At 48.2% G+C, this 13,889-nt stretch overlaps 1 protein-coding gene and 1 long non-coding RNA gene across 3 annotated transcripts in view; both read right to left on the bottom strand.

Moving 5' to 3' along the window:
- IFT43 (intraflagellar transport 43) overlaps positions 1–13,889 on the bottom strand; it is a 103,527-nt gene that overhangs the window by 36,130 nt on the left and 53,508 nt on the right. The window lies entirely within an intron of this gene.
- Positions 2,501–13,049, bottom strand: LOC129621829 (uncharacterized). 2 transcript variants are annotated; one of them, XR_008699707.1, is made up of 3 exons: positions 12,679–13,049; positions 9,539–9,701; positions 2,501–2,898 (listed from the first exon to the last, which is right to left on the bottom strand). It is a non-coding gene; the product is annotated as an uncharacterized LOC129621829 (long non-coding RNA). The 2 variants fall into 2 exon arrangements; XR_008699706.1 differs by lacking the exon at positions 12,679–13,049 and having other exon boundaries at positions 9,539–9,787.

The following is a 13,889-nucleotide window of genomic DNA, read 5'->3' as shown; positions in this document are numbered from 1 at the left end:
GGAGATGCAAAACGACTTCATTACAGACCCAAGGCGAGCTGGACACACAGCTAGAACTAGAAACCAACATTCCCTCATCTACTGCTGCTTCTATTACGGCCCAGATTTAACAGAACAAGTGTGTTGATCACTCAATTGTATCTGACTCTTGTGACCTCATGGACTGTTGCTCGCCAGGCTCGTTGGTCCATGGGATTCTCCAGGCAAGAATACTGGAGTGCACAGCCATTCCCTTCTCCAGGGGATCTTCCCAACCCAGGGACTGAACCTGGGTCTCCTGCACTGCAGGCAGATTCTTTACCATCTGAGCTACCAGGGAAGCCCAAAAGAACAAGTGAGGTCAGAGCGAAATATCATGGTAGCACTAAAGACAGAACTAATCTTTCTGGTTGGGTGACGCTGGAGAGACTCCCTAGAAAACGTGCTTGAGACTGGCAGAAAAGTCACAGGAGGAGAAAAACCTGAATAAAGGCAGGGGGCACAAAAGGGCCAGGTGTACTCAGAAAAGAGCAGGGGAGCCGGTGCGGCTGAGAAGGGTGGTGGCTGAGAATGAGAAGGGCGGAGGAACTGGCTGGACGTGCTGACAGACTGGAACAAGAAGCTCTTCCATGTAGGTATCAACCCCAGAAACACAGAAGCTGATACCGCTCAGGGATGGAAAGGGGGTGCTATACATTTTCACTGGGCTCCTTTTTTCCCCTTCAAGTTACTAAGACAATTGAGAGGGGGTACAATGAACAGTAGGCCACCTACCACATATCCGGCAACACAAAAGCAGCACGAAGGGTTAAGTGGAAGACACTCAGTCATCCTTCCTGCTGGAGAAGGATGGGGAGGAAAAATCTCTGGGAAGAAGTGCTGCCGAAAAATCCGCCACACTCAGATGCCACCCTCACGCAGTTTGCTGTAAGTGGACTTCCTGCAACTACTTTATACGTTGACTCCTTACTTTTACTTTAATTTACTTAAAAGAAAACTTTACATTCTCAATGGAAATTCTGCATTACCAACCATAGAGAAAGTAGTTACAAAAAAAACAATACAGCTTAAACAAAACACAAAATTTATTATAGCTACATATTGCTATTTGCCAAAGTCTGAGCCTATGGCATATTCCTCCTTTGTTAAAAAGGTAGATTAGCAAGGTATTAAGGAAATACTAGGTGCAAACTGAGACTTTCCCATTGATACAATTGGAGGGGGCTGAAAGCCGATGGGAGAGACAGTAACTTTGAGACTTGGGGCTGGTCTCTGGGAAATGTGGCCACAAGGACGAAAAGTGAAATGACACAGGACGTGGTAACCAAAGTAAGTGGAGATCACGGCTCCACAAGTCAGTTTTTGCTGTTGTTCAGTTGCTCAGTCACATCTGACTCTTTGTGACCCCATGGACTGCAGCACGCCAGGCCTCCCTGTCCTTCACCATCTCCCCGAGCTTGCCCAAACTCATGTCCATTGTGTCAGTGATGCCATCCAACCATCTCGTCCTCTGTCATCCCTTCTCCTGCCTTCTATCTTTTCCAGCATCAGGGTCTTTCCCAGTGAGTCGGCTCTTTGCATCAGTTGGCCAAAGTACTGGAGTTTCAGCTTCAGGATCAGTCCTTCCAATGAATCTTCAGGGTTGATTTCCTTTAGAATTGACTGGTTTGATCTCACTGCAGTCCAAGGAACTCTCAAGAGTCTTTTCCAGCACCACAGTTGAAAAAGCATCAATTCTTCAGTGCTTAGCCTTCTTTATGGTCTAATTCTCACATCCATACATGACTACTAGAAAAACCATAGCTTTGATTATATGGACCTTGGTTGGCAAAGTCAGGGGGCAAACTTTCATCAGTGCTTCTAAAAACCTTTATTTCAGTCCATTTTTTAAAAAACTAGAGATGATTTACACTGAATGATCAGGGTCTTTTACTTCTCCTAGAATTTTCTTCCATAATAAAGAAACCAGTGGAGACTTCATTCTGGTCATTCACTAGTTGTTCTCTCTGTCTTTCCGTTGCATCCTGTGGTCCCCCACAGGCCCGCAATCACACTGGGACTCACCCAAGTGAGAAGCTACCCACAGGGAAGGTGGTGCAGTGGTACCTGCTGCTAGAGGTGGCCCCCCTCCACTGCCAACGTGCGAGGCCCTCCCGGGGCCTGGCAGGGTACTGTGTGGGGCAGCCTTCTGGAAGGCTCCGGATCCAACCCAGTGACTCCCTGGTACAGAACCGAGGACACTCTGGCACTTCTCAATATGGCCTCTTGTGCGATGACCGCTGTGAAACCAGGAGAAAGAGGCCTAGCCCCCAGTAACCAGCGGTGGTGAGGGAAGACGGGACAAAAAGTAAAACCACCAGCAGGCCCACCAGACCAGAAAAGAACCGAGCTTATATAAAAGGGGTTCTATTTCGTGTGCATAAATTATACCTATGTCTGCCCGGGCTGTGGCTTCGACAAGGAAAACGGCTTTCAGTTACTTCTCAATAAAGGACTAAAAAGAGAAGGGAAAAGGCAGGTATGATGTTCACAGATGCATTTTATTTTTGAGAGACTGAATCCATCAAAGGGAGAACAAGGAGATCATGTATGCTGGGAGAATTCTAACCAATGGCGGGCACCCCCGTCGCTCCCTGCTGGCTTTCAGCCGGCTCACTCTGCAAAGCGGCGCATCCCCCTTTAGCAGACGGGCTGGCTCAGGGGACACAACTTCTTTTCCTTGAAAGTTTTTTTTTTTTGTTTTGTTCAGTAAGATTGCTTTATATGATCAACATCTCATTTCTGCGAGGGTCCCAGAGGACTGCAGTAAAGACGGGTTTTATTCTCACAGACGCGCTGTTGCACAAATAGCGAAGTGCACGGCCTTTTCATGAACTTGAGATGAATGCCTGCCGCTCTCCAGGTTTGAGGATGGCATGGCTGCAGAACAAGAGGCACATTCTATTACACTAATTAGCTGGACAACCTTGGGCGGTGGGGCAAGGTGACATCTGCGGGCTTTTCTAAGTCTTAAGATTCCACCCCTGAGCCACTTAACCACCCCAGGTCTCATTTTCTCCACCTCCAAACCGAAGGGGCTCACCTCGTGACCTCTTGGGTCCTTCCTCGGCTCTGTGAATGATGCTGACCCTGCCTCTACTGGTCCCCACTGCCCACCCCCCGAGTCTGTTCCCATGAAAACCATTTCCTACTCTGACAACCTCCCAAGCTGCCCCTTTCCCACACCTGGTTTGTGTGCTCAGTCACTAAGTCGTGCCTGACTCTTTGCAACCCCATGGACCGTAGCCCACCAGGCTCCTCTGTCCACGGGATTCTCCAGGCAAGAACACTGGAGTGGGTTGCCATGCCCTTCTCCGGGGGAATCTTCCTGATCCCCACAGCTGGTTTAATCCAGCCCTAAAATTTCAATCACTGTCATGTGCTGGTTTGGAGATTCCCAAAGTCAATGCGTGGGGAAAACAAAACCAAAGAGGAAAGGGAAGAGGGAGCAGAAGGGCAGGGAAAGAGGACGGGAACAGCAGGGAAAGGAAGCGGGGGACCCTTCTCCCTTACGCAGTCATTTCTAGAGACAACAAAGTTCACACAGACTCTCTTCCTACTGAAGACTTGAAGACATTTTCCTCCTCGGTCCCCCCTTCCCTTTCCCTGTGTGCTCAGTCACTTCAGCCGTGCCTGACTCTTTGCAACCCTAGGGACCGTACCCCACCGGGCTCCTCTGTCCGTGGGACGCTCCCAGGCAAGAATACTGGAGTGGATGGCCATGCCCTCCTCCAGGGGATCTTCCCGACCCAGGGACTAAACTTGCATATCCTGCGTCTCAGGCAGGCATTGCCGGTGGGTTCTTTACCCACTGAGCCCACCTGGGAAGCCCTCTTTTCTTGAAGAAGTGAAGTTGCTCAGTCGTGTCCACCTCTTTGTGACCCCATGGACTGTAGCCCACCAGGCTCCTCTGTCCATGGAATTTTCCAGGCAAGAGTACTGCAGTGGGTTGTCGTTTCCTTCTCCAGGGGATCTTCCTGACCCAGGGATCAAACCTGGGTCTCCCACATTGTAGGCAGATTCTTTCCCATCTGAGCCTCCAGGGAAGTCTCTTTTCTTAGGTGTTGTCAAAATCTGCCACGCTCTCCCAGCTTCACCGGGAGCCTGTACCTCCCCTTCCCACTCCTCTGCTAACCGCCTCGGTGGCTCACTTCCTCCTGATTATGACTCCTTTCTACTTCCTTTCCCTCTAAGCAGCTGGAGAGAAGGACCTGCTGACCCTCTGGACCTCCCAAGAGGGCACCTCAGAAGTCAACCCTCTGCTCTCCCGCTCCCAGAGGGCTGGAGGCCCTGGGGCTCAGCTGGCTCTGAGTACCGGCTCTGGAGTCAGAGGGTTCAAAGCTGAGCGTCACCATTCACTGGCTGTATGCTCTTGGGCAAGTCACTTAAATTCTGCAAAACTGGTGATAGCACCACATTTCGCTTCACGGGGTTGTCATTAGAATCAAGTGAGTTAATTTACATCAAGTATTTAGCGCAGTACTTGGCACACAGGATGAGACGGGGAACAGCCGTTGCTACTTCCATTACGATGATAATGAGGATGCTTTTAACTCCAGTCTCCACTCCCTGTGCTCAAGACACTGTCTTTCTCCTCCTCAATCCTACAACGGAACCCCTGCCCAGAGATGGGTGCTGGCTAGGTGTGCACAGCCATTGCTCCATACTTTCTGCTTCTAACCTCCTTGCTCCCCTGCTTCCCAGGTTACTGCTGCCTCTGGCTGAACCTGTCGGGAACCCCTCAGCCAACATGCCGGGCAGCCAACCCTGGAGGAATGAGACACACCCACTCTCCCCACCTGGCTAGCCGCCCGCCACCGACACCCGCCTAGTCCTCACGCCAGCCAGCCGCCCGCTGCTTCCCTGATGCTAACTCTCCCCTGATGCTGACTCGGTCTCCAGGTTCACCCTCAGCCTTCTCGGTGCACACCCTTCTCACGCTGTCCACCCTTGTCACTGCTTTCCACTTCCTCTGCCACTTGGCCACTTGGCTCCCTTCCTTCACTTCAGCCACGTTTGTTTATCCCTGTCTCAAAAGCAAATTTTTCTGCCTTTTGAGGCCTTTCCAAATGATTCCCTACTTCTAAGAAGCTCCCAGCATTAGGTGAGACTGTTTTTATGCTCCTTAGCACACCCGACTCTCTACATCACATGACACAGTCTCAGAAAGAACCCCAACCAGTGGTTTCTGTCTCTCGGCCTGATGGAGTCGACCACAGAAAACAGCATGGTGCCTACTCAGAACTCCTGTCCTCGTCCTCTCAACTCAAACCCTAATTCTGCTTTGGTTCGTAATGAGCCTAACTAAAAATATTCTACTCCCCAGCCTCTTTTGCACTGAGGGATGAGCATATACATTCCTGATCAATGAGAAAGGTGCAGCAGTCCGTGGAAAGCATATTCTACCCCCTCACCTCCAAAAGACAAATTCTTGCTAATAAAGAACCCTTTTTCTTCTCCTCCATATCATCCACCATTCTTCCTGCCTGGAAAACAGAGGTGAGGTCTGGAGGCACAGCAGCCATTATACCACTATGAGGCACAGCATGATGACAAAGGCCCACATGCAAAGGATGGTGGGCAGGAAGATGGAAAGAGTTCCATCTTCTGCTGTTACCACGGAGCTGCCACATCAGCCCTGGACCACAAAGTTCTGGACCTCCTATTTTCTGACATACACCTCTTTCCATTTAGAGCTCTACTAATACGGTTCTCTGCTGCTTGCCAATGCAGGAGCCTCAGGAGACAGGATTTCGATCCCTGGGCTGGGAAGATCCCCTGGAGGAGGAAATGGCAACCCACTCCAGTATTCTTGCCATGATAACACCATGGACAGAAAAGCCTGGTGGGCTAGAGTCCATGAGGTCACAAAGAGTGGGACACAACAGAGTGACTGAGCACACACGTATGCTGCTGCTTGCAGATGAATTCAACCTCACTAATACAAGAAAACTTGTGGCAAATGAGAAGTCATTCCAGGTGAGGAAGAACACATATCCTATGGAAAAACCACCCTCATGAAATCATAATTAGGTAACCTTAATAAATAGTCTCATAAGAGAAAGCAATGATTTGAAATGGACACATGAGGAGAGCAATTCACTGGAAATGGATGAGTGACATCACCAAAATCTGCCAGAACAAAAAGGGATGTCAAACTCAAGGGAAAAGCTGAGCAGGCCTCTCCGCAACTCCATCCAGCCTGGAGAGAGAAGCACTCACTATACAGAGTGGAGCTGGGGCAGCCCTTAAGAGGAGGCCTCTATGGGAGAAACAGGCAGCTTTTTACATCTGCAAATTCCCCAAGATGGTGCCACATCAGAAAAGCATTCAGAAGAGGTGTAATCGTGCGTCCCTTGCACCACCGGTCACAGCTGTCAACACATCCAAGGCTCCTGGTAAAGCACATGCCTGGAACTCACGGCCCTGCATGCAGGTCCTTCTCTGCCTTGTCCACCAACTTCCTTCACTTCTCCAGGCAGACCGCAGGCTTCCGTCTCCCCCGGGCTCTGCCTACTCCAAGCACACTGGGGCACACCCAGGCCTCCTCCACCGGCCCCTGTGCCTGGGAGGCTTGCTGCGTCTCGGGGTCTGTCGACTGTTCCATTTCAAGGCCGTGGTTTATGCACCCAGATGATTTGTCTCAAGTGGCTGTCCGGAAAGCACAGGTCAGACGGGCAGACACTCTTTCCGAGTTGTGCAGGGCCTTAGAGACCATTCAGCTCTAACGCTGAAGAGACAGAGCCCAAGGGTGTGGAGCTGGGGGCATCAGGAGAAGCTGGACTGCCCCGCTTTCTCCCAGACAGAGCTCGGTGGGAAGAAATCCTGGAGCCACAGGGCTTGAACATCTGGGATTTCCCAGGATTGTGACATCCTACAGCTGAATGGGGGAGCTTTGAGATCATCTAGTCCAAAGCCCTTGGGAGCCTCAGCCCAAAGAGTCCACATGACCTGCCTGCGCCAAGGTCACAGGGGAGCGGGTGATGGACATGGCGATGGGACTAGACCACAGGCAGATGTTTCAACTTCCAGCAGGCATGGGGAGGGGTGGGGGGCGCGGGGTAGGAAGGAGTGACCCTTGGAAGGAGGAGGATAGTGGAGGGGGGATGTATGGGGGAGATGGGCAGGGGAAATACCTCCCAGGCAGATGCCTGCCTTCATTTCGTGAACACTTGGAGCACCTGCTCTGGGCTGAGAGCCCATAGACCACTCTGCCCTTGGCCTTGGCAGGAGTCACGGCCGAAACCTATAACTAGAACCGGCTCCATAGCTGGCTGCCTGGGGACGGATCCAGTTCTTGGAGGGCACAGCAGGCTTAGAAGGAATGAACGTTTCTGATGCCTAACTGAACTGAACCACGAGCCCAATTGGGCCTGTTGACTGTGTGACCGGCGTGGCCTTGACCTGTGTAGACCGCATCCTTTGTGCTCACCAACTCTGCAGGCAGGCAGCCAGGGAAGCCGTGGGTCGCGCGTTCACCGCGTGCTGCTCTGCCCTCGGGGAACACCCGCTGAGACTCCCGCCAGCGCACACACACAACACCAGGGGTCAAGGGCACGAAACAGAAGGTGTCAAGGTGCAGAGAAGAAGAGCATGACCCACGGTCAGACTCACCTGGTTCAAATCCTGCCAGGCTCTTACTGGCTGTGTGACCGTGAGTATGTTAGTCAGCGTTTCTGAAGCTTTGTTTCCTTGTCTTTTAGTGGGGATAATAAGAGAACCTACCTAATGGGGGGGGGGGTTACTTTGAGGATAAATTAAGACAACTGTGCTTAGCACACCAGCCAGTGCCAAAGCCACAATGAACACCATGTGTGTGTGTGTTTTCCCATCCATACAACAAGAGGGCTGGGCATGGCATGTGGGTTGTCTACACGTGGTTCTGCAATGTGGCCCCAGAAGGTGGAATCTGGGTCAGAGGATGGAGCTGCAAATTTCCTAAAGAGGAGCTGTTTAAAAAAACATGGCAGGGGTGAGGGGGGGTGTTGTGTGTTTGTATATATGTGTATTTGCGTGTAATATATGTGTACACATACACACACACACAGTCCTCCCTCCATATCCATGGGTTCTGCATCTGCAGATTCAACCAACCACAGATTTAAAATATCTGAAGGAAAAAAAAATCTCAAAAAGCAAAACTTTAACTTGCCACACCCTGCCAACTCTTTACATAGCATTTGCATTGTATTTACAACTATTTACATAGCATTTACATCATATTAAGAATCATAAGTAATGCAGAGATGATTTAAAGTACATGGGAGGATGTGTATAAGTTATATGCAAATACCATGCCATGTGATATAAGAGATTTAAACACTGATGATTTTTATACCTATGGGTGTCCTGGAAGCAGTCCCCCCTTGGATCCCGAGGGACAACTACATATATATACTTCTGAAGGTGTATCTATTGTGCAAAACTATGTATCTATTGTTGGTAAAAGATACCAATGAACTGTTATGAGTAGCCACTTCTAGAGAGATGACTAGGATCGGAGGAAATGATAGTTTCAGGCAAATTTAGCTTCATGTCTTGTTTGAATTTTTATATCATTAAAATGTCCTTGGTTTGCTTATATAACTACAAAAGACTTAAAAAAAAAATATAAATGTCTCCACTGAATCCCCCAGCAGTGGAAGGAGTTCAGGCAGACCGAGGGCAGCACTGTAGAGGCACCAGAATCTGAAAGGATTTGGACAGAACCTTCTAATTTCACTTCCCTGGTGGCTCAGACATTAAAGCGTCTGTCTACAATGCAGGAGACCTGGGTTCGATCCCTAGGTTGGGAAGATCCCCTGGAGAAGGAAATGGCAACCCACTCCAGTACTCTTGCCTGGAAAATTCCATGGACAGAGGAGCCTGGTGGACTACAGTCCATGGGGTCACAAAGAGTCGGACACGACTGAGCAACTTCACTTTCACTTTCTAGTTTCCAGATCTCTGCTCTAAGTGATATAGTCCAGAGAGGCACATGAACATTCCATAGGACGCTGTGCTTTCTTGGCTACTGTAAATTAAGGGACCCCTCTGTGGGCCTGTCAATCCCTTCCCGAACCTGAGACTCCCTCTTTTACAATCCTACCCCTGGTTCCCAGCTCCAGTCACACAAGAATTTGTACCTCTGCAAAACTAGAAACTGCAAAGGACCAAAAGTCAAAGCCTTCATAGGACATGCCAAGAACCTATTCTAGAATCGCTCCTGGCTTTCAGTCATAAAGATAAAACTCAAGGGTAGTTTAACTAGTCAAGAAAAGCTGCAGGCCTGAGGGAAGCTGGGCAGGGTAGGGATGGATCGCAGCCTGTTACTTTGCAGTCTTAGGCAGCCCTTCCAACAGGCCTCCCTGCAGGTACCTGGGAAGCAGGGCCGCTGATGTGGGCTCTAGAAACGCGGCTCCTGGGCACCGTGCAGCCTCCGGCCTCAGCTGTCCCCTCCCAGGAGCACACGCACGGGCGGCAGGCCCATCTCCAGTCACTGCATGCACCCTCCCCACCTCCCTGGGCACCAGGCGCTCACCTCTGCTCCAGGGAGGGCCTGCGCAGGGCTGCCCAGGCAGCCTTAGTAGCAGCCCAGTAGTCTGAAGACTGCTCCACCTTTCAGAGCGGGAAGGGAAGTATCCAAATGCTACTCCAGGCGGGGCTTACGGGAACAGACTGCTATCACCTTCAACTGGGAGGCACTTGACAGAATTGCAAGATTCCAATTATTTCATATTTAGTCATTTGCATAAGTAAACTGCTTCTGTGACACTAGACGAGCCATCCAGGCCCCTAAACTGCAGTGAACAGAACACAGAACATCACTTTCATGGATCCAAATGGGAACGCAGGAAAATGTGCCTCTCTCAATCTTCAATGAAAAAAACGATATATGCTTCCTGTTCGTTCTCCAGCCTATGGAATTTATATGTACTGTATCTGAAGTCTTTGATATTTTCTAAAGAGTCATGTTACAGCAGCTACATGAATAAAAAATGCAAGTCTCCTTTTACAGCCTGGGAGAATATCATGCCTATTGTCTGCTCATGATTGGAGTACTATGCAGCCCTTAAAAATGATGCAGGTCTACTCTGTATTGAGATTCAGAAAGATCACCAAGAAATACTCTTATATGATAAAAGAAAAATGCAGAATAGATGTGCTACCGTTTATGGGGGGGGCATAGTTATAGAGCACATTAACTTATTTTTTTATAAATGCACAGAGTATCTTTGGCAGGAAACTCAATAAAACTAGTGAACAGTGGTTGACACAGGAAGGGGATCTGAGTATCTGGGGGCACAAAAAACAGAGAAAGAAACTTTCCTTTTATATCCCAGCCTTTTTTTTTTTAAGCTTTAATGAGGCATAACTGACAGAGATTATATATATTTAAGGTGTACAACGTTTACCACAATCAACTTAATACATACATCATCTCATACAGTTACCATTTGTGTGCATGCAGAGTGGGAATATTTAAGATTTACTGTCTTAGCAAATTTCACGATCCCAGTCTCTTTAATCTTTTGAATTCTATACCATGATTTTTTAAATACAGGGAATCTAGAAAAATGGTACAGATGAACCTATTTGCAGGGCAGGAATAGAGACACAGATGTACAGAATGGACTTATGGACACAGGAGGGGGAACAGGGAGGGTGGAACGAACTGGGAGAGTAGCTCTGACATATAAATACATTATCATGTGTAAAAGAGCTAGCAGGAAGCTACTGCATAGCACAGGGAGCTGAGCTCGGTGCTCTGTGATGACCTAGAGGGGTGGGATGGGGGATGTCGAAGGGAAGCTCAAGAGGGCGGGGATACCTGTATATATAGTTGATTCACTTTGTTGTACAGCAGAAACTAACATAACATCACAAAGCAATTATACTTTAATAATAAAAATAATAAGAGTTGAAAAATAAAATTTATTTAAAAAAAATAAAGTTAAACACTCACTCAGAGTTCTGATGTCTCGAAAGACGGGGTGCAGTGATACAGTGTCTACAGCATAAGGATCTGCACTGTCTCTGCGTCCTACTCTTTCTCTCTGTCACAGTTGTGTTCAGGAAGTGAGCCACCTTTCTCAACTTTGCTACATTTGAGTTTTAAGGTCAAACAGACCTTACTCCACAAAGAGGAAGAATATCATCACTATGGAAAGGGGTTCTGTCGACCAGAGTTAGACCTGGCGGCACGCGCTGGCCGAGGTGCAGCAGTCTGTCCCCGTGTCTGCAGGATGAACCAACGCTCACCTTCGCCTCTGCCCATGGAGAGTGACCTGCAGTGACTACCTCATGGCTGTGCACACTTCGGGGCTCAGTCGGAGAGGACAGTTCAGCAGAGTCCTGCCTTCATGCCCGCTACCTACCAGCCACCAACACAGTACAAGCGTTTGAAGACAAGAGAGTGTAAGAACAGAATGAGCTCAACAAATCACACATTCTTCCCCACTTCTTGAGGACACATTTTTCACTCGTTATGTTAATGGATGCAGTTTTGGTATCTATTTCATCTTCAGGTCCGACTGAACATAAATGATTTACAGCGATAAACAACGCAATGAAATTCTCAATGGTCTACACAAACAAATCAACAAGCCGAAAAAATCCCTGTGGATTCTCTAAGTTCATTAAAGTAAAAAACTTATCTAGATTGTCCTTTATCATCTTTCCATCCAGGTTCTGAACATGGCTTGAGAGCAAGACGAGAAATTCCTTTTTTGGGAGCCCACACAGATTGAACAAATGGAAGGTGTACGTTAAAAAGGTATGTTGTTGCTTGGTCCTGAAGCCACCTTTTTTTAATCTGTCGCGTCTCAGAAGCCACGTGGAGGAAAAGCACATGTGCAGGCAGGAGCAGTAAAGACAAAGACAAGACAGAGGTTCAAGCAGGGGGCTCACATGGGCATCTCCGAAATCCTCAATAACAGGGCCATGGCGCCCGAGCCCTGGGCACAGCTTTTGGAAACGGATGCACAATAACCTATCAAGACTTCCCTTCTCAACCATCTCTTGTGCAATGGCCTCATCTGATTTCATCCAACACTGGACACTCATCTCTGATACTTGATCAACCTTGCTGAGAGCTAAATAAATGTTCACTCGTGGTGCTCAGGACCGCTGCAGACATTGCCAGGTCATGCCAATTCTGGGATCCCAGGGCAGCACACAGCTCAGGGCAGCATGTGGAAAAGAAATTCTCCATACTGCTAAACAAAATCATATCTATTGATGAGAATTCTGAAGGTCAAGGGCTCAAGGATATCTGGTCCCTTTTTAATTACTGGAGCTCTGTAAGAAATGTCCAAAAGACTCAGTGACCACGTATGTACTGAGAACCTGTATATGTCAAGTGGTAAGTAATGCAAATGCAAAGGCAGCTGCCACTCTCAACCAGTTCAGAAAAAGAAAAAAAAAAAATAGAAAATGAGGAAAGAGCCACGTGCAGTAAAATATTAGCAATGGGAAGGATGTCTTGTTGTGCTATTCTTGCAACTTTTCTATAGATTTGAAAATTTTCAAACTAAAAAGACTGGATGGAGTAGGGGGAAAAGCAGGATGAAAGATATAATGAATTGTATTTCAGGCAACCAAACAGTTGTAGAGGAAGTATTTTTATGGAAGAATTTCTAATTTTCTATGAGTGAAAATTAGAAAATTACCATATGACACCTGTTAATGAAATCACAGCTCAAGGCAACAGTCATCAGTGGATACTCTGACCAGTAGGTGGGCGTCTGGTGGGCCATGTAACATGGAGGCCACACCCCTGACTCCAAGGACCCATCACAGCTTCACTGGCAGTGGGAGCCGGGACACCTGTGCCTACGGACGAGATGCAGCAGAATGTGCACAACACGACCCGGGAAGCGCTTCTGCCAGATGGTGAGTCTGTGTCTAACCATCAGCTGACCTAGATCTAACTTCCAGCCTCACTGGGAGATGGGGGCCAGAGGAGCAAGTCAGACACCACGACTAGGAATCAACAGGCCAGATCCAGAATGTGAGCCACCCTGTAGGACAAGTTTCTCAAAGGAAAAAAAAAAAAATCAATGGCGTGGGAGGAAAAAAGAGGTGGGTGTGGGGTGGGGATGGCTCAGAATGAAAGAGACTAAAGACATCTAATGACTATGTACAGGTGAGGACCTTGATTTGCCCTTTTTGTTATACAATCAACCATAAAAAGACATCGAGACAATGGAAGTGCTCGTGAATATACTCTAGCTATCAGATGACATTAAGGAACCATTATTAATTTTGATAGGCATGATAATGGAAGGATGGTTAATAAACAAAAACAGTCCCTATCAGTTAACAAAAATTATCTTCAACAGGAACGGAAGGAGGGAGGAGGGCAATGACATTTTAATATGTTGTCAAGCGCCTCTGCTCATCCTTGGCCTCATAAAGGATAAAGGATTTTTCATACCCACAGTAACTATATACCATTATATATATCTAGCCCAGTGCCTCCCCATCTCTTTCAAGACTTGGGGGCACTTAGTAAAAGCTGAATAGAAAACTGGGGTTGGACAGATGAGCCTGCTTGTGGCCACTGGTGACAGCTCAGGGTCCTTGGCAGCTCCAAGCTGGGCCCCAAAGGCCCACCTATATCCTGCACACGGCACACCAGTGGGCAGGCTCCAGCTAACCCACCTTCGGCGACATCTTTCTAAGAAACTGACTTCTATGGGGATGGCCAGCTTGGAACAGAGCTGCTTTAAAGAGGACAGAACACAGGTCTGCAACTGTGCTCACAGATCTAGGAGCCTGGCGGCTCTGAGTTTTTTGCCTTTCACACTTTGGTAGCCTAATAAGAATTAACTACTCGCTGCTAACAAGAAGGTAAAGAGACTCTGGTATGGCAATGACACCGAGGGAGA

Source organism: Bubalus kerabau, chromosome 10 (genome assembly GCF_029407905.1).
Source record: "Bubalus kerabau isolate K-KA32 ecotype Philippines breed swamp buffalo chromosome 10, PCC_UOA_SB_1v2, whole genome shotgun sequence".
NCBI lineage: Eukaryota > Metazoa > Chordata > Mammalia > Artiodactyla > Bovidae > Bubalus > Bubalus kerabau.
This window is presented reverse-complemented; position numbering and strand designations above follow the sequence as displayed.